Raw genomic sequence first — 26893 nt, 5'->3', positions numbered from 1 at the left:
GTGGCACGCATGGTGATTGACCACACCCCACATACCCAACCGCACAAGCGTACAACACAGGTATGGAATATGGTACGTGGACCACCGAGCACACCACCAGCAGAGGCACATGTACAGGTGGGTGACAACAACCGTACAGGAATGGGCGCTGGTAGGCAAGGTATGTGTTGCGAAGCGTCTAAAAGCATGTACATCCGCAGAGGGAGCTGCAAAACACACACACACAAACACACGCAAGGGCCGAGTCGAACCTCGCCTATCTACATGAACTCACTACAGTATCCAGCATTTACAGAACGCACTACCCACTTTACTGCGCACAGTGCTGACAGAGGCATACTTCTAAGTGGGTGGCATCACGTCCAAAACAATAGCTGGCAATAGGCAAGGTATGTGTTGCGGCGTATAATAGTATGTGTATCCGCAGAGGCAGCTGGAAACACACACACACACGGAAGGGCGGAGTCGAACCTCGCCTATCTACATGAACTCACTACAGTATGAAGCATTTACAGAGCAGCTACCGAGTTTGCTAAACAGGCTGTCACAGGCATACTTGTAGGCTGCTGGCGTCAGCCGCAAGGCAATAGGTGGCAATAGCCAAGCCATGTGTTGCGGGGGGTCTAAAAGCATATTCAGTCGCAGACGCAGCTGGAAACACACACACACACACAGACACACACACAAGGGCCGGGAGTCGAACCTACGCCTATCTACATGAACTCACTACAGTATGAAGCATTTACAGAGCAGCTACCGAGTTTGCTAAACAGAGCGCTGTCACAGGCATACTTGTAGGCTGCTGGCGTCAGCCGCCAAGACAATAGGTGGCAATAGCCAAGGCATGTGTTGCGGGCGTCTAAAAGCATATTCAGTCGCAGACGAGCTGGAAACACACACACACACAGAGACACACACACACACACACGGAAGGGCGGAGTCGAACCTACGCCTATCTACATGAACTCACTACAGTATGAAGCATTTACAGAACGCGCTACCGAGTTTGCTAAACAGAGCGCTGTCACAGGCATACTTGTAGGCTGCTGGCGTCAGCCGCAAGACAATAGGTGGCAATAGCCAAGGCATGTGTTGCGGGCGTCTAAAAGCATATTCAGTCGCAGACCCAGCTGGAAACACACACACACACACACACACACACACACACGGAAGGGCCGGGAGTCGAACCTACGCCTATCTACATGAACTCACTACAGTATGAAGCATTTACAGAACGCGCTACCGAGTTTGCTAAACAGAGCGCTGTCACAGGCATACTTGTAGGCTGCTGGCGTCAGCCGCCAAGACAATAGGTGGCAATAGCCAAGGCATGTGTGGGCGTCTAAAAGCATATTCAGTCGCAGGCGCGGCTGGAAACACACACACACACAGAGACACACACACACACACGGAAGGGCGGAGTCGAACCACGCCTATCTACATGAACTCACTACAGTATGAAGCATTTACAGAGCGCTACGAGTTTGCTAAACAGAGCGCTGTCACAGGCATACTTGTAGGCTGCTGGCGTCAGCCGCCAAGACAATAGGTGGCAATAGCCAAGGCATGTGTTGCGGCGTCTAAAAGCATATTCAGTCGCAGGCGCAGCTGGAACACACACACACACAGAGACACACACACACACACACACACACACACACACGGAAAGGACGGGGACGAACCTCGCCTATCTACATGAACACACTACAGTATGAAGCATTTACAGAACGCTACCGAGTTTACTGAGCAGAGCTGTCAGGAGGCATACCCCTCGTGAGTGGTATCATTTGCAAAGGCAATGCCCCGCCGGGTGTTCGGACAGAGTGCGCAGTCGCAGTCTGTTACCTTCCCATGGTCGCCGTACACTAACACGCGTTAGTGCTGCAGTCCAGAATAACAAGTAACTACTGATCAGTACATCACTGCATACTGGGCATGCTCAGACACTTAGACTCGGCACAGGGCAGACATGCATACACATGTTGCGACGGCAAGGGTGGCGTAATGTGAACCGACGTGTGTCACCAGCCACACAACAGAAACCTGGCCATGCCACAGGCGTGGCCGTTGCGTGGGGATAGAGGCATTCACCCGGGGTATTACGGCAGACGGCTGCGGTGTGCACTGTGCTGTGTGTCTATCTACACAGCTGCCTACTGGGCATGCTCAGACACTTAGAGTCGGCACAGATCAGACATGCATACACATGGTGCGGCGGCATGGGTGGCGGAATGCGGACCATCCTGTGTTTCCGCCACACAACAGTAACCGGTCATGCCACAGGCGTTGTTGCTGCGGGGAATCTGTAGGTACAATTAACCATGTGTAGGACTGGTCTACAGTTTGTTGCATGCTACAGACAACCCTCACATACACAGGATACCTTCACAGATGTCCTGAGGACACTGGTGAGTGGGCATGCTCTCACAACAGCACCGTTTGTGTGACATGAACCACCCATGCATAGCCTGGGAACATTACCCATGGCGCAACACAGTCGCCAGCAGTCCCAGGTGTTCACACACCTGGCCACTGTTAAACAGCCATGCACCATACATACCAGGGGGGGGGATGTCTGACAGTTCTGCCCATCACGCATGGTGAGGATAGGCCCACACAGGATGTACAGGCCTCAAAGGTGATGCAAGAACGACTAGTGGATCCACTGGTCATCCACTCACTGTAACCAACACCATCATGGGGTATCTCAGTGATGACCTCTCCACAGTAAACCAGTCACACTATATGACCGGTGTGGTACCTACATGTCCTCCATGCCAATGTTGAACAGAGGCCAGACCGGAAAACACCTACGAATGCCTTCCCGACCACCCACATGCATGTCTGCAACAGGCAAACATGATGACATCAGGACCTTGTCCACCACAGGTAGGCACATGGTGTGGTGGACCGCAGCCACTGACTACCTGTACATCAACAGTTGGAGCTACTACATGGCAGGGCAATGACAGTACCAGGGAAACCATCACCCATTCATACCGGCGTCACCATACGGCCCCACATACCAACATCCAGGTCCGCTCGTGGGAGTGGTACTGCAGAGGGCACATGAGACAACCACAGGGCCTTCCATAACTGTGGTAAGGACATGGTTGGGGCACACTGACATGCCTGGAAATGGTCCAGAATGGTACAACAGTCACTGCACCCACAGACATTGTCTGCATACCACAGGACATGTTCCATGCATACATCCCCCCCCCAACAGGGAACATATCCATCCCACCAGAGTGTATCCTCCAAAACATGTCATATGGCCTGGGGTGATCCCATATCTCTATGGCGTTTGACACGTCAGCAATGGGCACCGATGGTTTCCCTGGCTGTGTGCTACCCATCCTCTTTGAGGCCCTCGGCCCACACATGCGGCCACTGTGTCATGTTAGCCTTACTATGGGCTATGTCCCCAATGGATGCCATATGGCATCTGTGGTCCCACTATGCCAGGGTAGTGCTCCTATGGACTGTCAACAGCCACACCCTATACGCTTGACAAATGTTGTCTGCAAAGCTGTGTGGAGGTCCATACAGGTGGTCATGGTTACAGATAGCGGTGTACAGCCAATACCGGAACATACCCACAACTACATAGTCAAGGCGGATCCTGCCTCCCGAACCTGCTCGTCCAGTCTGGAGTGTTCACCAAGGCCATTGATGGGGATATGTGGGTTTGCACACAGTACCATGACCTGGTGGGCGCGTTCAGAGCACACTACACATGGGACCCATGTAAAGGCTCGCCAGCATACATGTGGGGACATATGTCACCCGATGCTTCTCACACAGGTTGGAGGTCACACCACACAGGGTTGGTGCTGAAGGTTCTTTGTCACACTCATATCTGGACCCAGTGGAGGGCCACAGGGCTCACTCCTGTGCACCCTGCCAGATAGCATCCGACCTTCCAATGTGCATGCAATCATAGGGGGATTGTAGCAGACAAGGTATGCAGATGACTACGCACCGGCCGACATACCCAGCACCCCATGTTACACGTACATCCACCTAGGGCGTCATAGACATGGCTGACTGGTGCCAGAGCCATGGCCTGCTAACAAATGCCAGAGAAGGTGCAGCCCTACCCAGTGTGAAGAACATGTTCGTCCCAATTTCACATGTAGGTGGTACGCCATTAAAGATGGTGGACATGTTCAGGGTAATGGCTACCACACCTGTTGGCAACCTCTGTCAACACACACAATGGCAATGTGGGTGTGAAGACATTCCATTGTGGCCTCCTGGTCTGGATGGAATGGCAACCACATCAGGGGTGTTCATTGTACCCCTGTACACATCACACACCAGTGCAATGACTGCGTACAATGGCACATGTGGCCTGTAGCTAACCTGATGCCTGCAGCACTCGGAAGGACCGCAAACGTTCCACAAGACGGGGATGACGCTGCTAGGACATGTGTCACAAGGTGCACCAGGGGACACTGGCTGTGGATCTCCACAGCACAGCTGCTCCGTGGTGATCTGTGCCCGACATACACGGCCATGTCTGACCTGGGTGACATGGGCACATTCCACCTCCCAGGCCCCATGCGAACATGGGCACAGAAGCGACTGTCAGACACCTCAACCCAACGATGAGTGGGACGTGCTGGGGGAACAGGGTAACGGCCAGACACACACTACAACACAGGGAGGGGTGCCAGGCCATGTGAAGGAAAGGCCCTGACTGCCTTTGTCCAGGACTGCTACTGACGTGTGGATGTGTGACTATAGTTATGCGCCAGTCAACCTCTGTGTGTCAGTGCTAGACCAGGGACTGGGGACTGATGGATATGGCATCACCATCCTGAGAGGTGTTAGATGCCACACACAGTCATGCTAGGTCCACACATGTCGTAGGGCACATATCCTGTCACGTTCATGTGTGCCTATGTACCTATGTAGGGGTCCATGCCAGATGTGGGTAACTGTGCTATGCTGATTTTGCCAGACATGCCTGTGGGTACACCACGACTACACGTGGGGAACTAATTACAGTGCTCCCAGTAGGCACGCAAGTACACCATCAGTATCATACGGGTTAACTGCACCGACATGGTGCTACACATGTAACCACCACACATACTGTGTACACATATCAATGAATGCTGCACCTGTCCTGCATGGTATGTCTGCTGCATGATGTCCGTGCAGAACACACATCACATACACACCTGTCACCAGCCATACACACACACCACAACATACACAGCACGCACTATGCGGACACAGGTATCACATACACCTCTCACTATCGTGTCCACCCTGTGCATCATAATATGTCAGCTTAACCGTGCATTGATGGTGTGGCTCACAGTTATGCGGCAGAGACTTAATCATTTGCACAGGGTGATATGTGTGCCACAGGCATGGGCTGTACCAATGGATGACATCATGTGTGTGTGTAAGGGCCAGTGCATTGAGTGGGCATGACTATGTAGATTGCATGTGGGTGTGGTGGAGCCCTACAGTTGTGTCTGCTGTGTGTGGGTGTGTGTGTACACAGTTCAGTCATCTGTGATGCCTACACGGGGTATGCTTGGCAGCCCTGACTGTACAGTGCAGGTGTTATGGCTCACTGTGTCTGCCGGTGGCGAAGTGACCCGCGCCTGCCTGGGGTCGCACGGGCACGACCGGGTGGAGGTACAGACTGTCCACTCTCCGATGTCACATGTCCGCTGGAAACGTGCCCACGACGGGTCCGTCCAGGGCCACGTCCACGTGGCCTGCTCTGTCCAGGTGTGGATGGTGTGGTAGCAGCTGCAGTGCTACTGCTACCATCACTGTCTGTGTGGGCATGGGAGGTGGCACGCACGCTGACCTGCAGCAGGTGGTGTTGCTGGCACACGCCACGCGTGCCCTATGCCTCACCCTACCTGGTGTTCCTGCACGGAGTGCGCTCAAGGATGGCCAAGCCTCGGTCGATGAGACCAGCCATATCGCCCAATCTCCTATCCAGAACATCGGCAAGATGCTGTTGTGCATTCGCCAATGCCTGGATGCTGTACGGATTGCAGACCTCTGCAGCCTCTGCCCCTCCTGGTTCTGCCGTTCGGCACGTGCCTGCGCCGCCATTACAGTCTGGAACATGCGTCTGGTTATACCAGCTGCTGCACCCTGGACGGCAGGTGTATGTCTAGCGGTGCTCCCCCTACGGGCAGCACCTGCCACATGCCTGCGTGGCACTGCACCAGTCCTTACACTGGCAACATCGTGTGTCCCCACACCTTCTGCAGCCACCACACATTCCTGCTCGGGGACAACAGGCGCTGACTGACCATCATCTATGGGCAATGGTGTTGGGGTATGTGTCGGCATCTGAACTGTGTGCAGGGATGAAAGGGACGTATGTGTGATGTTCTCCAGTGGCACAGTCTCTGCCTGTGACGACCCTGCCTGTGCCTCATGCACATGCTCATCACCACTAGTATCTGTGGGGACACTAGCATCAGATTGACCGCAGGAGGGTAACGCACCAACAGCACCTGTCAATACAAAGACATACCATCGGTTACAATACAGACACACACACACACACACACACACACACACACACACACACACACACACACACACACACACACACACACACACACACACAGACACACACACAGCATGCATGTGATTATGCAGGTGGCATGCAGCATTCACACAACACAGACCAGTGAATGCAGACCAGACATTCTTAGTGGCAGTATGTACACTGCCCTGGTGGGGACAGTACAACAGGCAGGTGTCATTTAGTAGGCATGCAGTACACACATTCATGGTAGTTTGCATGCATCAGCGTGATACACCGTGTGGCCACGGGCAAGTTGGGAGTACACATGGCTGGCAACAGTATGTAATGTACAGCGCAAACATGCGGTATCATGTGGACGTGTGAAGATGGTGTCCCACCGCATGCACCACATCATGATGGCTGTCATGGTGCAGTGTTATGTGTACAGTGTACAGATACAATGTATGTGTAACAGTGATGTCTGTGTAGGTACGTTTGCTGTGAGCTGTGTGCATAGCTGTACGGTGTGTGGTGCGGGCTCTGTGCCACTGCACAGTAGCAGGACACAGCTATGTGTCTGTGCGATGCGTGACCTGGACGCATTACATTGCCATGTCTGTAAGCCAGTTCAGCTGCTCAGCAGCACATATATGGTGAACATTGGAGGCACCTGTAGTAGCTGTGGAGAGGAATGTCATGTCACTGGTGTACTACATCAGATCTCCAGGGGGTCCACTACATTGATGAACCCACTATGTGTGTACAGGGTGCAATGGTGAGTTCCCACTGTGGATGTGCTGTGTGGCAACATGCCTGTAGGTATCAACCATGGCCTTGTCTGTCTGACTCATTGACAATTGTGTGTGGTAGACATTGTGCACACGGCCCTGTGGTGGCCCATGTGACATACACCCATACTAGTGTGACGTGTCACATTCTCTACGGATATGCTGACAGTGTGTATGTCTGCTATGTTGTGCATAGGTCATATCATGGTGTGACAATGCTGCAGCCAGACATCCACGTGCATGGGACATGGCATCCTTCATGTCTCAACATGTGCACCGATGCAGGGGCATGGGTCACATTGGTAACACCTGTGCTCTGGCCAGATCACAGCTCACTCTGTGGTACTGTGTCCATACTGCACTGGCATACCAATGCATACTACACATGCAGCCATTGTGTAACACCTACACCATTGTATGCATAGCTGAATGCACGTAACACACCAATTGGTTGTGTGGTGTCATACCACTCTACGGTAACGGGTGTATCTACTGTACATGGGTGGTGTGTATGTCGGGTGGTGCGAGCTGTATACCGTGACGGGGCACACACAGGTGAGCATGTCATGCCTAGACACATGGGGAATATCAATACAGCAGAACATGCGTTTGACTGGCAACAGACTTACCTGCAACAGACCCTTGGCCTTGCGACGCCAGACGTACCTGTAAAGGCATTACACAAAGGTATACACATTAGCCATTACTATCTCCACGGTCAGCACTGTGCATGACACATCATGCATGTGTGTGGTTGCATGTGCTATGCACATGTCTCTAACACAACATAGCATACAATGGTTTGCATCTTGTGTGGCCATATACCTGGCATGTATTGCTATATCATGTGTTGTACTATGACACCCACACCCACGCCTATCATACAAACATGCAACACTGACTTACCAGGCAGCTCCAGGCTCATAGCTCGGGAGACACCCACCTCCACGATGGACGCAGGTGTTTCTGCGTGTTGTTCCGTGGGTGTCCCCAGACTAGCCAGGAGCTCCTCTGTAGCTGTGAGTGGGGGCTGTGTTGGTGGCCCACCACCTGTCCCACGTTGTTGCCTGGCGATTGCAGCGGCACGCTGTCTTGCATGCCGGATCAGGTCTGTGCAGTGCCTGCGGATCTGTTGGTAGCTGCGGTTGTTTCCGCACGCTGTTCACCCTCCTGCACAACTCCTCCCACATCTCCTGCCGTTCTTGTGCCTGCTGTGGCACATGGCTGAACAGGGCGTTGTAGTTACTCTGGAGGTATGGGATGATGACCTCCTCCTCCTGTCGGCTAAATGGTGGAAGCCGGGAACGTGGCATTATCTGGAAGACATAATGATGGTGGCAGGTCACATTCACACTGCTGTGCTGGCATACTGTTGGAAATGCATTGCTATGACATGTACGACATCTGCACAGTGATCTGTGAAGGGCATCGTGGCGGTGACACAGCCGATGTTGTGGCTTCACACCATTGAGCACTGGGTGTCACATCATATCTGTGTGCCACCCCATCACACTGTGCACGCACCATGTAGATGTTAGCCTGCCATGGACATGTGTACCTGGCTGCACCTATGTCCATATCAGTTGGCATATGTCCCCATGTGACGTCTGTGCTGCTGTTCACCTGTACACTGTGTATATGTCAGTACACATCACGTCTGTGTCCATTGTGAACGTCAGCAGCGGCACTGTACACATACACATGGACACCTGCACATGCATGTGTTGTGCCATGTACTTCCACACAGCACTGTACCGGTGCTGGACAACTTGCCCCAGCTCACCTGTGTTACGTATGTGATACACATGGAGCAATGTGTAACCATGACACATTGGCAGGAAAGGTCATGCATAGCGTGTACACGCACACATTGTGCAGAGCATCACACAGCACCTGTAACATGACAGGGTGCATCGCCACCACATTACTACTGTGTATGGTTGATAGTGAGAGTGCCTTTTGTCCATTGCACCATGTGGGACCGTGATAGCTCATGCAGCCTTGCTGGTCATCTCTGCATGATATGGCAGGGTATGCCACATACATGGCAATGGGTGTGACCCACTCAGGGGCTGACGGTATTGGCAGGGTGGCTGTCCATTGCTTTTGTCATAGCTGTGTGAAAATGGACATTCCACATGTTTATCACCATGGTGTGGACACTGTCCTCCAGCGAGGTATGCTGCACGCTGCTTGTTGAGGGTGTGTGTGGTGCATGCAGGTATCACACATCCATGCATACACTGTAGCCCTGGCAGGTGCTATGTGCTGGGATGTTGATCGACACAATGCTGTATGTGTACACACACCGCTATCCCATGCACATGGATATCTGCCTGAACTGATGTGGGTAACACATATGTGTACATACATTGCCGCTGCCACCCACATGTCTGCTGCTGCACTACACACCGCCATCCCTCCCTGTGTGAATGTGGTGTTGGCCTCAGCAGAGGTATCCGTGTATGGGGACATGGATGTTCACATAGCAGGCCCACTGATGGTATCGTCCATCTGACCATACACATATGATGCACCCTCACACATACGACCCATTCATATTGTTGTTCACAATGGTGACACGGCTATATTGCTATGCGGAGCCATTCACAGACATACATACACAGAGGCATGCACGCCCATCTGTGTCATTGGCCGGACTATTGGTGTTGTTTGGCACCTAATGTGTTTGACTGCAGGTGGCGCAGACCTACTGTGCACATGTCTACATGGTAGGCCTGTTCTACGGTAGGCATCTGTGATGTGCTGTGCACATCTCATACCTGCACATTTGCTTGTTGTCCATCGGTCCACAGGCCAGTGGTGGGACATACAGGGATGTTATGAACATATGTACATGCGACCCTGTACAACTGTGATGCTAGCCTCTCAGATGCTCATGTGTCGTGGACGTGAACACCGTACACACACATGTGGTTGTGGGCCGTCCATACCCATCTCCACCTGTGGGTTGCTATCATCCCACACACTCCTTGTACTGTATGTTCAGGCTATGCAGCTATGTGGGGCTTGTGTGCATACAATACGATACTATGTGCCTTTGCACCCATCACAGACATTGTCACACAGGTACACCGGCAGCCATACACATCGCAGATTGTTGTCAGCATGTCACATGTGGTACACACCTAACACATCTCCTGCGGGACATGGTACTCTGTATGGGCATGTCCAGTAGTGACATACCACAGCTACCCCTACATGACGGCTATGCAGGACATGTCTGTGTACATCTACTGTGACATATACACAAGCAATGCCCCCTACCGACATCACATGGTACTACCTGTGGAGTATGTGTGTCTGCATCCATGCTATGGCCATAGATGACAATTGTACATCTATATGTGCAACATACCTCAGTGGGGTTGTCATGAGCACATGTTCCATGTGTCAATGCATTGTTCATGTCTGTTTGGCAGTCATTGTTGTGCATGGTTTACATGGCTGACATAGTGTACTGTGTCTGATTCCAGGTACTTCATTGGGCTACCAGCATTGTACATTTCTACAGCACATTCCAGCCATCATGTAGACAGCTTAGATGACAGTGGGAGGTGTTCCGCCATGTGCACATATGTCACACGGTGCAAGGGTGACTGACACACATTGTCGGGACTGGGTTCTGACTGCTGTGGATGTGTGTACCATGTTGACAACCATGACTGCACCAGATGGTGTCTTCTGGATGTGTGACATTCACAACAAACACCCACATTCACATAGCAGCACATCGTCCACGACAATTGACATTCCTGCCTGAACACTGTGTACAGTATGTTTGTATGACCACTGCATATATCACTGGTGGCCACCAGCATGGCTGCCTACAACAGCAGTGTGTATCCTGTGCAAACATGGGTTACACCAGTCACACCACACCTGTGCCAGCTGGCCCTGTAGTGGGTGACAGTGCAGTTCCATTCATCATGTAACAGTATACATCATGCACCAGTATGTTGCAGACATGTGAGCGGCTGTGCTACTCAACATATGCAGACATGACACATCACCTGGTACACCGTGTCTGCCTTGCCACCTGCTATTGTGACCACCCTGTGATGACATTGTACGGCCCACATGGACGTGGACATGTGATGGCTCAATGGTGAATTAACCGTCCAGGTGTGTGTCTAGCCAGGTGTCCAGTAGCCACTGGTCTGCATGCAGGGATAGTCTACATTGGCCTACTCTGTCACTGGGACTGTTGACTATGGTCATACTGTTGTTATGCAGGCATGTGCTGTTTGTCCAGTCTGATAGTCGTGTTGAACCACACTACCGTGGCACACATGACGTGTGGACATCTGGCTAAGGTGTGCAGCCCACATGTACATCTTCTCATGCTGTGCTGCCTGTGCAGCGGTGTCACATGTCTGCCTCTGGCAGGGCTGTCACAGGTGGGCACAGCATGCAGTGATGTGTGACAATGCTTACACCCTCCACTGTGCTGTACAGTAGCACTGCACACACAGTACAGCACACATGTCATTTATCTACGGTGCCTGGGACATGCCTCCATGCCCTACACGGCACACCTGCCAGTCCAGATTGTACACAGATCATACCTCCCAGTCACATACCTGGACTGCAACACACACAGGTGGGTGGTTCCCAAACCACACCGTGATTTACACACATACTGTATTTTCCCATGACACATTGCATCATAGGTAGTCCATGTTCAGATACCCATGTTTGTGACCAGTACACACATTGTGACACGCGACAGTGCAGACACTGTACACCACAGGTTACATGCCAGTCGGGTTGGCATGCTGTACATTGCACCTGGGACAGTTGCTACTGCTATGTATTGCGGGCAACAGGACCTTCCCTAGTATGGACTCCCATGTACCCACACATGCTTGGCCATGCAGTACGCATAGCTGGGTGACACATTACACGACACATACCATACCTGCAATACCCTCAGCATGCACCAAACCTCCATGTGTCTGTATGCTAGGCCTACACACCTCCCCCCTCTGTTTGCTGAACATCCATGCTTACCATCCCTGCTAGCCACACCCTAAGCACACAACCATAGCAGCATGCATGGTACATACACACTACAGCCGGTATTACTGACATCCACTGACAGAGGTAGTTGAGGGCATGGCACCCCATCCGATGGACAGTCTATGTGCCTATGCCAACAGTGATCACAGTGCACTTCTGCTACATTTACACACCGGTAGGGACCATGCTATCCCACACTGAGACATGGTGGTGCTGGCACTTTCACAGATGCCACAGTGGTATTCCTGTTCCATGCACACGTGCTGTATGGGCACATGTGCAGGCTGTTGCACGGTAGTTTTGTTCACCTGTGTGTTGTGTGTCACTTGACAGTCATGGTGTGTCCTGCTGGTGCATGACATACTCCACAGCTAGCTACCTACACATGACTGCCAGACATTGCAGTGTGGGCCCTCACGCAGTGTGGTGGTATGTCTCTGCTGTTTGACTACATCCACATTCAATGCAGCATACCACGGTCATGCAGGCATTGACGACACAGATGTTGCTGGCATCCTGCCTGCCAATGGGGTACCTACCAACAATACACACTCTCACTCACTACAGGGTTCCAATCCTTGGCTGGACATTGTATTAACCCTGTGGACACATACATAGTACTGTCATGCACATGTTATGTCTGGGAACACAGTCCCAATGTCACCTCCAACCGCCGTAGTTGTTGTATCCCGCCAACCTGGCTGTTACATGTCTCTGCAGCAGCACACATCAGTGACTGCTAGCCCATTCATGTACGTTGTGCACCCTGACCACCACACTACCACATCTATCACACTACACATGGATGGTACTGCATTGCACGTATGGGGCTGCATCTCTACACCCATGACTGGGCCATTCAGTATGGCACTGGGCCACATCTTGACATACATGCTTCACACACTCAATGACTACCTGCATGCCTTTCCTGGCACCCTTGTTGGGCTTCTGTGCACCACAGCACACCACATCCCATGCTGGCCACCTGTCATATTATTGCATGGGTGGTTGGGGTGCTACAGAGGGTATCACATCAGACATGATCCGCTCTTTGCCCTTCAGCACCATTCCACTTTATGCTATTGACAGTGTACACATCCTGCATCACATCATACCGTATGTTTCGGCATGTTACGCCATGTGCCTTCTGTACAGTTCACACAGTGGTGCAGGCATATCATGCTGACTCCGACATTTCAGGGACATGTGGCATTGCACATTCCTCAGACATGTGGCCCCTCATGCTCAATATTTGCATACGTACACTACCTGCTGTCACACAGTACTGTACATGCCTACATGTACCACTTCTACATACCTGGCAGCATTCTAGGTCATCCTGCTCATGTTGCTGACACCCATACAGGTGTCAGTGTGGCAGATATATCATGTAGATATCATTGCATCAGTTACATCACACATACTGCATACACATCACATTTGCATACTGACAGTCATGCGGTGTGTATCACATGGATACTGTCCGTATACAGGCATATCACGTTGTACATGGTTGATGTACACACACATGGCCCACATGGTGCTGTGGTTGCCATATTACACCATAGCGTGGGTACACATGTGCAGGACTACACATTTCTGGACCGTATGTCTAGCTGATACCTTGGGTGCCCTTGTACCTGTGCCATACACACATGTACACGCAGGCCGTGTTACAATGACACATGTGTGGTGTACCTTACACAATGGATACAACGTTACATGTCTCAGTATAGTCATGCTGTGCTGTCTACCCAGCTCAGACAGTTGACATATGCAAATGACAGTCATGTAACACATCTGTGCTCACCTGCATGCCACGAATAATGTACTCTGCCATGGGCCATGTTCTCCACAGTACTGATGCATGTAGTACTCCTACATGGCGTTTGCTGTGGGCAGGGGAGTAGCAGTCCTGCATGTGTGCACACATGCCACATTGCTCAGCCCGGCCGTCTGTGTGACATCCACAGACTGGACACACACCATGCTGTGGGACATAGGTCCTGTGCACATCCCACAGGGGCACACTGTGTCACTAGTCGTGTGATAGCTGCCTTGCTGGTGGGTGACACACACCCATGGTACCACCACAGCGGACGTGTATAGACATGACAGTTGACATCCAGTTCTGCCGTTCAGTGGACACTACCATGGCAGGGTGTCAGTACTGTGTACATTGCACATGTGTTTACACACGGCCCTGCTGGACATCATTGTGGCACACATTGCACCTGCTATGGAACGTTTGGACATGGTCACTTGCTGTTACCTCCATTTTGGGTACCTCTTCTGCTACTACATTGTCCCATATGTGCAGGCCATACATATCTTGTGTATGTATATAACATTAGCCCATCGCTCCATCATGCATGCTATGCCTGTGATACTGTCTATGATTTGTGAACATATCCATCATGCCAGCTTTGCATTACACATAATTGACATAGTCGCCCGTACTGCGTGGGATAGGTGCATGTCGTGCGCACATTCCGTATGACATCGACGGTATATGCCCATGCACATGTGTGCTGTGACACTATACATAAATGTCCTATCCCCTGCTGTGGCACTTCAGTGTTGGATATCCACTGCCAACATCGGCGTGGGTGGTGGCATTGTTCTGTGTTTGCAACCCCTATGGCAGACCTGGGGTAGGGTTACCACCTGTGCCTCTTTGCAAGGGACAGTCCCTCCTTGGGCAGTTGTGTCCTGACAAATGTATCACAAATGGCAAATGTCCTGAGATTGTGGGACATCACTATATCCCATTCTTATGTAGGAGTTGCATAACATACTTGTTTATGTATGTACATTCCTAACTGTTACAAGACACACAATAAGCAACTGACCTGCTACAAGACTACACATTTCATTATGCAAAAGAGTAGGGTTCTAACCTTTGTACTGACCATGGGTATGTGTCCACCTGTAACATCTGAAGTGTGTCCCGACGATTTCCCACTTTGGCCTTTTGAAAGGGTGGCAAGCCGGCCCTGGGGTTATCGCGGGTGTTTACATGTTGTCCCACTGCTGTGCACACGTTGTCCACAGTTGTTGGTATGCTGCGCGTTTTAGCATTACATATCCAACCTTCGCCTCTCTCTGCCTGATGGACAGGTATCTTTACCTACACACACCGTTCACATACTGTACAGATTCGTCATACGTATCGTGCGTTACACACCAGTACATGTCGTGGGTTCGACATACCTTTCCGGCCTTTTGTTCGGAGTTCGTCTCTATTCTCTTGTTTCTCTTTCTCTGTTTGGATTAGTTCGGTATGAACATACGGTTTGAATATCCAGGAGGTCTTCCTTATATTCGTCGTCGCCTGATGCATGTGGGTTAATCAGGCCAATAGCTGTTCCTCGGTGTGTACTTATGCGCATATCAGCGGTGATCCCCTTCCTTTCGTTCGTTCTGGCGTCGGCACTAGGCCATGGTTCTTTCCTCGTGTGGCCGTTGGTTATTTGCAATACCTTCGTGAGGATGGTATGTATTGTATCATGTTTGTGTGACTGCATCCGCTATGTGTGTTGTCGGGTACATTTCGCTGTGGTGTTAGCCGTGGATTGTGTGTGTTGGGTATGGTATTGTGTTCGTCATGTGTGTCCCGTGTCCTGGCGGCGTCTGTCGATGGCGTTGTGCATTCAAATGTGTTACCTGGCTGTTATTTTCCTGTACATAGCGAATGCATGGATGCATGAGCCGCTGCTAGTGTTTCGGAGCTTGTTGTGGGTATGCGCTGTCATTCACTGCCTGTATGTGTTTGCTACTGTTTTAGCTGTTATCCCTTTGATATGTGCAATGGGGTATATCTGCGGATGTGGTTGACGGTGACGGTGTGTGAGTCTTGCATTTATACATACCAGATATGCTTGTGTGTGTGCTCCATCCGTGCTTAGGGAGCTGCGGGTTACCTGTGTGTTGTTCGGGGAATATTTGTTTTGTTGATGTCGTCTGCTGTCGGTGTCGCCTGCATGTGTGCTTCCTGCACGTATTCCTCCTTCACATCGGTTATATATCTGCGGATGTTCGTCCGTGCCTACCATCCATTGGCATTTTGTCGCTGATAGTTACGGTGATTGTGGTCCTATACTTGGGGCGGACTCTATGCTACGGTAGCCTCCTATTCGTGTGCCGCTTGCTTACGTCACGGTCGTGGAACACACTGCGGTATTTACCGGACCGTGACTGTTCACGATCGGTGCCGGGATGGCACATTCGTATTTTCGCAGTTCATGCCTGAAGCTGTGTAACGCGTTGCCGACGGACCGTGTGGAGTGTACGTTATGGCGCCATACCTACGGTCGTGGTTTGTACATCGTCCTTTGCATCTCCTGTTTGCTATGGCCCTGTGGTACAGTTTGGGACATTTGCGCTTTGCATCATTTTACGTCGCCACGTGCATAGCCACTGAAGAGATGTCGGTACTACTTTGTGGGTACTGCTGTACATGCCTATGGTTCCTGTACTGTATGCCTACGCCTATTATTACACTCCGGCTGTGACATGTCACCTTCATACACAGTTTACAGTGGCACACACATTACACACACACAGCGGAACACACGACAACCTCACCTCACACATACACATATTGCCGCCATGGCTGTCAACCTTCTATTGCCGGAGTGGGGAACACACACAGTAGTAATGTGAAACACATGGGCATAATGTGGAACACATAGTAATGGCATAGTGACAACTTCAGCTAAGTAGGTCATAGGTTGATTATGATATGATGATTTACTTACAGTGAAGAACCTTTAATGACTTACTATGAGTACATTGTATTTACCAGGATGTCATTTATATACATTCCTAACAATGGTTGTTTGACAGACATTTTCAATGTGGAACTTGGAGGAACTGCGAGGAACATGCACTGTTTTACACCCCAGATGAGGTACGTTCCTCATAATGTCGTACACTTCACTGGTATGCTTTCCGCTTCGCACCGACGGTTGGACACAATACCTCGTTGCCGCATCGCCGGTGGCGGCGTGTATCTCCGCACTCATGTCCTATGGATATGACACGCACATATGTAGGGTTGCCACCTTTTCAAATGGCCAAGGTGGGACATTTTTAGTACGTACGTCAGGTTTTGCATGCCAACACATACCCACGGCCAGTACAGAGGACAGCGATTCACTTTTTTGACGGAATACAAAGCTGTAGCATTACAGTTGCTTATTCTGTTTATTATCATATTTAGATGTTTCTTCTACAAAATAACTGTTTTCTGCAACTGATAGCGTAATTATGGGGAATGGTTTTGTCCTACAATCTCAGGACATTTGCCATTTTGTCATTGTTTTTGCAGGACACAACTGCCCAAAGGTGGACTGTCCCTCACAACGTGGGACAGGTGGTGACCCTACACATATCCCGTTACTGTACCGTGGACTGGTGACCATCCCGACACGGATATGTATTGCTGCAGGTTAACATTTCCATGGCTGGCGTTACCTGCCCTGCCCACCCTCCAGGATGATCGGGTTGTCGGTCACTATGTTTAATATGTGGTGATTTCGCGTCTTACTTATCTGTGACCTTGCATCCCTGGGTTCCATATTACCCTGTTGTCCTTTCTATCTGTGTATGCGTACATATATTTCTACATGTGTACTGATATGTATTTCGGTATCTGTGTATGCAAATGCGTACATGTGTGGTCGACTTGCGCCGATAGTGGCAGCATATGGCTACGCCGTGTGCTGTTGAACCGGCGTCGTTGAGGTGTTGGCGTTCCATGCTCTGCTGACTATTGGGTGTGCAGTGTTTGGCGGTGCCTTTGTTGGAGTCACACATACGTCCGCACATACGGTACACATTACGGGCGGACATGTTTGTGTGGCGTCCATTTTACTGTGTGTGCAGGTCAGGAGGTGTCAGTCCATGGGGCCTACACTATCAAAGTATGTGCTATGCGTTCCCTCTTTGCCAGGGCGTAGGCATATTGGGTACGCCTCTGTCTACCTACTGGGGCTGGCTCAGTGTGTCCGTGGCGCCGCGCCCTGTGCCTGTGCTTGCCCTGGCAGTTGTGGCGGGCTTGGTGGCCCTCCGGCATTATGTCCCTGCAGCAGCTGTTTCCGCAGAATCATATTGTGTAGCATACAACATACTATGAATATGTGGGCACTTGTGCCTGGAGAGTACTGCAAGGCTCCACGGATGTATCCAAGCACCGGAACCGTGATTTCAAGATCCCGAACACACGCTCTATGATTATTCTCGTTTGTGCGTGTGCCTCATTATGGCGTTCTTGCATGTGTGTGTGTGCATTTCTGATGGGTGTCATCAACCACGGCTCCAGTGCGTAGCCAGCATCCCCACAAGGTGACCTTGTGTGATGTCCCCACTGGCGAATACCTGATACAGCTGTGAGGCATGCCAGATATGGGAGTCGTGGTAGCTTCCAGGGCTGCCAGCACACACATCCATGATAATGCCCTGCGCATTGCACGACCTGGCAATTGATGGAGGGTATCCCTTGCGGTTTATGTAGCGTCTACCCTGCTCCCCAGGTGGTGACTTGATTTCTATGTGCGTACAGTCTATCGCACCCAGGACCTCCGGTATTGTGCCACACGGTGGAAGCGGCGCATATTGCTAGCCAACTCCTCCTGAGATGTGGGGAACTTTATGTGCTCATGGGCATGTGGTAACATGGCATCCAGGAACTGGTGTAGTACCCTGGATGCTGATGCCTGTGAGATGCCCATTATGTCCCGGTGGGCCTTTGGAAGGTACCTGTAGCCAGTATTCGCAAGCTCACACATACCTTTGTGTCCACTGGGATGGGCTCCCCTCTGTTGTCTCTTGTTCTCAGGCGCGGCACAGCTCCACTATTTGCTGTAACGTGTCCCTGTCCACCCTGTAGCTCTACTATCTCCAGGTCTCGCAGCCCCTGGTAGGTCACCCTTGGTCTGAACACTCTCCTTCTCCTGTGAGGCCTACGGTAGTTGTCGGCACCACCCTCCGCAACTCCGTCTGTCTCTGCCACATACCTATGCATCACGGCCACGGCGGCACCCAGCATATACATGTTAAAAGTTCCCTGTCTGTTTACACCCTACGGTGCGGCGTTTGGGAAATCGCGCTGTGTGTTGTGCGCATTCACATTTATTACTGTTGTGCTGTATACCCGGTGATGTCATTGGGTGTGTCTGTGCGGCCCTATCCATGGATTATTTCCGTGGTTTTACGCTTGCAGCTGCAACGGTACTGCCTGTAGTGTAACATTACAGTTGCCTGCATTGCCTTCGCCTGGCATCTTACATTACTGCATCCTGCGCACATGGCATATGATGCATTTTATCTGCACGCGCAGTTATGCTACATCTGTACTTGGCTGTGCTATTTCGGTTCTTTGCTCTTTGCATTTCTACTACATCCCCTATTATCTTTGCTCTCATATGCCTCCCCTTTCCCGTTCTGCAGGAGTCTGCATGCAGACTTATCAGCTGCCGGCGTTTGCCCTTCCTGCATTGATTGGTGTTAATTGCTCGTTACGGATACATTTACACTGCTTCCGCATTTCCTCGTATTCTCAGCATTACCTTCCTATATCCCTGGTTGTTGCCAGTGAGGCCGTCACATGACTGGTTTCGAACGTAGTCGTCCTCGTGCACATGCATTTGTCGCGCATTCTGTACTGTCAGCGCATCTATTTCCTAACACGCCAGTCATGATGTTGTGATGTGCATTGTACAGCCCAGATTTGCTGTCCTCCAATATCCTTCCTCCTACGGTGGCACACCCTGTGTGGGTGACATGTATCTGGTGTAGGGCACTCCTTGGTGTAGTACCGCTACCCCGTTTGCACCATCCTTACGCTGGCGCCGTTTTGCGATTCACTATTATCTGCCTCATTTGCATGGAATTGGCTACTAATACCTGGTTACGGCGCCGGACACCGCCTCCACTCCTTGACAACCATTGCGCTGGGGTTGCAGCTTTACATACATACTATGGTGTGTGGTGGCTGTGCAGCTGATTTGTGTTCTAATGCTCTTTTCGGACATTATCATATTATTTCATTGCTTTACAACTTCTGTGCACACATCCCGGGGGTCTGCTGTTCTTTCTACGTACGTGCCATTTATGTCATTTTTTACATTTTGTGCATATTCTCTTTGGACATTCTCGGTGCCTCTCCACATTGGCATATTGCACCTATATGATACCTGGCTTTGACAGCCTTCCGTTACTCCTCCGGTATGTTTGGGTAAATGTAAACCGTTTTTTTTGGTTTACATTTCCGTGCCCTTACGCTACGCCTGCGCCCGCCGTGGATCGCTGTTGCCCCCATTAGCAGGGAGCAAGACCGCACACAGTGTGTTTTGCATACCTACGCCGGGGCGGTCGGCGCCGCGCCCGGTAGTGCACGTGGAATTCATTCATACCTGAATCGCTCAGCAGCCATATTTGGCGTTATAACGCCAACGCTATGCGGGCGCCTGGCGCAAGGTTCATGAATCCCGGGGCATGTGTTTCAGCTATATGGCGATTCTGATTGCCCATGACTTTTGGCAGAATGTCATGGGCAATCAGAATCACCATATAGCTGAAACACATGATGTTCATAAGGGTCATTTGCATATATCCCATGTGCCTCTGTTAAAGGAGGTTTGGGAGGTCACTCTTTGGATGTTCTATCTTGGCTGGAGTTTTCATTTAGTTTTTTGTGATTGGTTTTTCAGTGTGACCTTCTAAATCTTTGTTTTCACTCATCACATAGACGTTCACTATATGCTATTTGAGTATGAATCACAGCACATCCCTTGATGTTTAATAGGTTGCCAGATGCATTTTCACTTAATGTTAATTCCAAGGGAAGATAAGTTTGCTTTCAATGTGAGAGTGTTTTGTTTTGTTTAGAAAATGGCTGTTGGTGTTTTTATTTTAATAAAATTTCAAATAATATTTTTAAGTTAAATCCAAGTCTCTGCGATAACTGTAAAAGCAAAAAAGAAAATAGCATGTGCACTAATAGGTTTTAACATCACTTACGGCAAATGGGGAAAGACAAACAAATAATGGGACCTTGGTATGGCTGGCAGGGCCTCATTCATTACCCTGCATAGGGCCCCGTTTGTCCAATTATCTGTCTCTGTTGATTCTGGAGTGTTTGCTGCAACAAGACATTATTATTACCCATTTACGTAGCTGAGAGCTGTACTGAGTGATGTCAGAATAGATAGTTATTCTTGATGACAGGGAAAAAAACAGGAAGGTCAAAAATGAATGTAGGTGTCCTGCAAGTATGTAACCCCCCCCCCCCCAACAAAAAGTGTGCTATATGCAATAATATTTCTGGTTCTTGTATGACTTGAGAGGTTTTGAACAAAAGCTTCTGCAACATTTATATTGCCTGTAATTGTTTTGCTTTATTAGCTAAATTTAAATTTTAATGTATTAATTAAATTATTAATTATTAATAAAATGATTAATTTAAATTTTTATTTACTGATTTATTAATGTGCCCCCCCAAAAAAAATTGCATGAACAAATTAATTAATTCATTAATAGGCCTTGGTTGTGTAATAGTCTAATCATTTTGCATTTTAGTCATATATTTTTGCAATGCCTTCTTCACGGCATGATGCATTTTTAATATATGTGAGCTTCTAGGGAGAAGAATTTTACTGTTACTTTGTTTAGCAAACGGCCCTTAGTGTTTGTGCCATAAAAATTGAAATAAAAGTTTTAAATTAAATCCATATCCCTGCAACCATTGTAAAAGAAAAGGAGAAAATAGTATGCCCCCTTACAACTGGTAAGTGGGGAGAGAGAACCAAGTAATTGGTCACTGGAATGACTGCTGGGGAGGCGGGAGGGTCTGGCCCATTACCCTGCCTAGGGCACCAGTTGACCATGATCCAGCTCTGACTGGCTCCTACTATTAAAATGCTATATTTATTGGTAGTCCACAGCAATAGAAACTCACAGGTTGCTGATTATGCTATGAATCTTAAGATGATTCTATTTTTGCATGCAGATTTATTGAAATGCATTTAATATTTTATGGATAATGCTTTACAGACTCCAACACATTCCCCTCACTATAATCCATTCTGACATAAATGCCCAGAAGTAACCTTTTTTGTCCCCATAACTGCCAGCTGTATGGCCAGTTGCTGTCATCATACCTAGTTATTCTCCTATAGACACAGACGATATGGACATCATACAGGCAGCCACCAGGGAATTATTATTATTATGCCCTAATCTGGCACACATGCCTCAATCAATAGTCAGTGGGTAGACAAGCAACTACCAGAGCATGGAGATGTCAGTCATGCAGACAGCAAGGCATCTTAACAGCCCCTTTTCCTTGTAACTGAGCTGCTCCTGCCAGGTATCTAGTCTAGGTATACTAATGGGAGTCAAGACCCCAAAATATGCCCTTTTTATTCCTCTACTTCTCTGTCCAGTTTCTCCAGCACCCTGGCCTCTTACCAAATCCTGGTCATCTAGGTTCTGTTCAGTGCTGTATCCCTATACTGATAATATAACTGTATACTACACAGGTGTGCTGTATCCCTGTACTGACAATATAACTGTATGCCACACAGGTGGTACAGGAGTGGCCTTATTTGTTCAAATATAGTACTATACATAGTTTGTTAAAGCTACCCTCCTGTTTTTAACCTGCACAGGGGGCGTTGAGTGATAAAGCCATGATTATGACCCAGGTGACCTAGGTTAGAGTAGCAGCTCAGATGCAGGTCTATATTATAACATCGACCGCTCAAAATTTCGAATGTTATAATATCGACCCATTTCAATCAAAGAATCATAACATTGAACACTCAGAACAGCATATTTTTTCCCAGGGAAAAAAATTGCTGTTCCAAGAAACATACACACACACACAACACAAGCACACCAAAACAACTGCAATCCACAAATATACACTTAAAATCCTACATCTAACCCTACACTAAACTGTACATACACTACTATCTATCCACTTACCTTAACCCAAACCCTAACCCTAAGGTCTGTAACTCTCACACATTCAGCTCACCCGCGCCCTAACCCTAACTCACGTAACCTGCCCCTAACCCTACAGTCTGTCACTATCGCACACTCACCTCACCCACAACCTAACCCTAACTCACTTAACCCGCCCCTAGCCCTAAAGTCTGTCACTACCGCACACTCACCTCACCCGCGCCCTAACTCTAAAGTCCCTAACTACCGCACACTCACCTTACCCCAGTCCATTCGCTCACTTACCTTAACCTGGTTCGTAACCATAGCACCACACTTACCTGAACCCAATCCGTAACCTCCATTCATTCACTTCCCTAAACCTAGTCCGTAACCATCGCACCACAGTGCTGTAAATAGCAAAGCCACGGAACGGACCACCGAAATCTTACCCTAGGTAAAATTTCGATGTTCCGAGGCTTTGCTATTGTCAGCTTTCGCTCTAAAGGGTTCGATATTATAACATTTGAAGTTTTAAAACTTTGATGTTACAATATAGACCCTCAGATGCTTGTCAGCCCTGGTGGCAGTATAGTTGGTCAGCAGTACAGAGGGGCAGTCTGGGGGAAGTGTTAGATTTGGCAAGCTACTGATGGATGATACCCTTCAAGGAGGTATTCAGCTCTGCACTGTTGTACAGGGTATGGGAAAGAATTAGAATCAAACTCAATCAAAGCTGCTGAAGCTTATTTTATAAGAGCTGTTAATCCAACTACTGGTTCATCACAACTTCCCAAATAATATGGTTCAAATGACATATAGTAACTGCTACCCAACGAGAAGAAAACAATTCATAACAAAGCCATCGAATATACATCTTAAGAAGCAATATTTATCTTCTAAGGTTGACAAATTACATTCACTTCAAAGAGACAGAGAGAAGCTAAATAAAACAGCTACATTTTTTTTATTTCTGTGAAGATTGCTTTCAAAAACTAGCATGTGATACTAAAATGAACTGCGAGATGGAAGTAACTCCAGATGACCTAAATGGCAGTACTGTGTTCTCAAATAATGTGTGTGCTGTGGCTCCTATTGCCACTCCTGGATCCTAAAGGGGAGCACTTGGTTGAATTCCTTGGTATGTCCTAGAAGTGAACATTCCTCTAAAGGGAATGATTTTATCCTGTCATGGTTATGTCTAACTTTTCCCAGATGGACAACTACACTAATTCTGCCATCCTTACACTTATGTCTTCAGGGATGCAGGCAATGGGATTTCTTTTATTCCAGGTTCCTTTAATATATCATCCAAGCAAGCACACTAGATAGTCTTATGAATTACACAGAATCTTTACTGAACTAGTCACCTCTCTGTCTGCATGTATTTGAAACTCTCCACTACAGCCACCACTGTGTGTTACCTGATATGACATTTTCTTTTATATATGATTAGAAACTTCATCTTTATTCTGAAAGTGAACTTGTTCTCCTTATAAGTTTTATTAAACACAGTCCATGTTTTTGTCAAGCAAATAAGTTATTTAGCTGATTAGGTTCATATGTAATTACTAAGGTAATGGCCACAGGGAGCCTTTTTAAGTCTAGCCATGCTTCCTACAAGTGAGAATCAAACCTTGTACCTGTAAGGTAAACACCGTAGCCATTATGCCAACCCATCAGTCCTATTATTTATTGAAATAGCCATAGTTGTAATCCATGATCAAATACTAGATTTTTTACTGTGCAGACTATTACAAGCCTAGCTAATAACCAGATGTCAGAATCAAGCCCTGTCCTGTGAATCTGGGAGGTGAAGATCTTCACTAGTATGCCAACCCTTTGTTTCTGACTTTATGCCTCAGTTACTTACTCTGAATGTTTAATTTGATTGTTTTTTAATTCCTAACATTTTTTTCCTTTGGGGAATTCCATTTCAATTTTAAGAGATAACAACAGGTCTTTCACAGCTAAATTAGCACATACAGGGAAGTACTTCTCAGACATATGACTACCTGTATGGGATGTACTTCCCCAACTAGTATGTTGTTTAAACAATGAAAAGGAAATGTTATTACCAGCTGTACTATTTGAAAACGGAGGTGTAGCAGTTATTATACGGATTACTGCACACACTGTGAATGATGGGTGATGGGTTTGTTGTAGAGTAAATACAGGTGTGGAATGAGTTATACCAGTTAATGTATAAGCACCCAATATAGAACTTTTTTATATAATATACATAACCTATATTCAGATCTTAAGTCAATAATATTTGCTAGCACAAAACGTATTATGGAACGACATAAGACTTTATGTGATTTACCAAAATTTATAACTAAAACGGCTTGTTGACTGTTTAAACTCATAAGTAGCCACTACAACTGCCGAGCAGGACACCATTAATGAGCAGCGCCCAGATCCCCAATTTCCCCAAAGCACTGTTTGGTTGAGTGACCTGTTCAATGCCAAACAGTAAGCAAATGAAGGCTGACATAATTAAACTCTGTACCACAGGAAGCAACTCATTACTAGCTCATAGCCTTATGCCTCAGCATCAGCTATATGGGCAAGCCTCCCTAGATCATTGATTTGACCTATTTTACTCCCCCAGACTGCTGACATGGCTGCAGAATGGTTTATTTCTTAGTCCCAAAGGCTAAATCACATTCCATTCAGTCCATAGAGATTTTTCCATATACTGTCTAAAACCACAGTGTCCTCTCTATGAATTGTGCATAGCTAAAGGAACAGCTAAGCCTCTACACAGGAAAATCAAGGCTACCATAATTTAACACAGCAATCCTTTAAATTTTTAACACAAAGGGCCAGATTCACGAAGGCTTGCACGGAGTCTAAGAGTAGTGTAAGACTCCATGCAGCCTTCGCGATCCAGGAACAGCCCAAAGTCTGTGTAAGAGTCAAGCTAAAACGGCTCTTACACGGAGTGGGTGTGGATAAGCTAATCACCTCACTTGCAGCCGAATAGCATGCAAATGAGGCTGATTAGCGATCCAGGAAGCCAAGAACAGCCCGTGTAAGAGTCGTTTTAGCTGCAGAAATGTACTCAGTTGACAACTGAGCGCTTTCTGCAACACGGCAATGGAGCCATGTCAGCTCCAAATAAAGGGTGCATATGTTGTAGGCAGCATGCCAATGGCCAAATATGTGGCCATTGGCAAGGTAACCCCATGCAAATATCTGAAAATTATAATTTTTTTTTTCGGCAATTGCCGATGTGTAAACCCAGCGCAGCCCCGCGCAAACGGCTGCGCTGCATAGAACATAAAAACGAAGGTTTTAAACCTACAAATGTAGGTTTTATGCAATACATGGAATGTCAATGGAGGGACCAGCAGAGGAAAACCAACATGGCCACCGTGTAGTGGTTGCTAAGGGGGGAAGCTGAGTCTAAGAGATGTAACTAAGCATTAGTAGGCAATCTGATGCAAATGAGTGTAAGGATACTGAATTCCACTGTCACATAGCAAATGAGCACATTCTGAGTAGTGTAAGAGTTACATACGGGGGAGGAACAGAGTAGGAGATAGGTGACATCACAGGGGAGAATGGTAGAAAGAGATGGAGTTCA

This window comes from Protopterus annectens, chromosome 2.part1, assembly GCF_019279795.1.
Source record: "Protopterus annectens isolate FY-2018-M chromosome 2.part1, PAN1.0, whole genome shotgun sequence".
NCBI lineage: Eukaryota > Metazoa > Chordata > Ceratodontiformes > Protopteridae > Protopterus > Protopterus annectens.
Note: the sequence above shows the minus strand (reverse complement) of the source record.